Genomic DNA, 1,125 nt, shown 5'->3' on the forward strand with positions numbered 1-1,125 from the left:
AAATTGAAATGTTTCTTCATTAAATTTGAAGTTTTCATTTTCCAGAATATATTATTCTATGATTTCAGCTCTAATATTCTTGTTCTTACCATGCGACCAATACATAATACATAAATTATAGATATGGAAAGATTTGGCTTGGGGGCTTGGAGTGAAGTAGCAAATGGAGAATAAAGAAAAATAAATACGAGTTCTATGAGATTATTCCTTCTTCCTACTGAGGGAGCATCAGAGCTCTCTCTATGGCTACAGTGCGATAAATACTGTTGCTCCATATCTATGTCCCTGTTAGCTCTGAGCCAGTTTCTGCATGTTTCGGTTGAAAAATTCTTCCTTGAAGAGCTTTGTTTTCCTAGCTATTGTCAAAACGCTTTCTGTGGCCATGTGCCTCCGTTGTGGGTTAGTGTTCATCCTCGCTGCATGGATAGAAATGCAGTGTTCACATCTACTACCACATCTAGGGGATCCTGGCCACTGCAGGGGGCTACACATTTACAGTAACAGCAACAGCAACAAAACAGCACTGATACCTAACGATTGTTTTTACCAGTCATCTTTTATTGGAAGTTAATTCTCAGTGAGGATATGAAAGGATTCAAGGGTGCCAGGCAAAGGTCATGGCCAGGAAGTAGCTGCTCATGTTTGAGTTCCTTGTAACAATGGCAGTAGTTGAAAAGCACAGAAGCTGCCAGCACCAGCGACGCCCCCTTTCTTCACATTGACATACTTGTAATACCCACAGTGACCTCTTTGAAACGCTCCAGCAGTGCCTTTAGGGGTGAAATCCCTCATCAGTATCCAGCTTGGCAGCTCTCCTAGTTTCACAGCCACGAGCTTCCTCCCCGTCACTGGTACGGGGGACGCCATCTTGGAGTCCTAGGTGTCCGCTCTGGATACCTAAGGATTATTGAGTTGTTATGGGCCAGTTATTGACTGTCTGCCAGTCACTGTTCTAAGCAATATATATTCGCTCATTTAATTCTCAAAACAAGAGTCTGCATCTCTCATTTATTCCTTTTTAAGAACAAAGAAAACCTTCCCAGAAGCTTCTGGCAGATTTCCCCTAAAGTCTCCTTGGCCAGAATTATATCACTTGCCCAGGCCAAACCAAGCATTTACCGAGAG

General features: G+C 42.7%; 1 pseudogene; it reads right to left on the reverse strand.

Moving 5' to 3' along the window:
• Positions 1-557: 557 nt before the first annotated feature.
• LOC122897541 lies at positions 558-867 on the reverse strand (annotated as a pseudogene).
• Between the last annotated feature and the right edge of the window lie 258 nt (positions 868-1,125).

This window comes from Neovison vison, chromosome X (genome assembly GCF_020171115.1).
Source record: "Neovison vison isolate M4711 chromosome X, ASM_NN_V1, whole genome shotgun sequence".
Lineage (NCBI taxonomy): Eukaryota > Metazoa > Chordata > Mammalia > Carnivora > Mustelidae > Neogale > Neogale vison.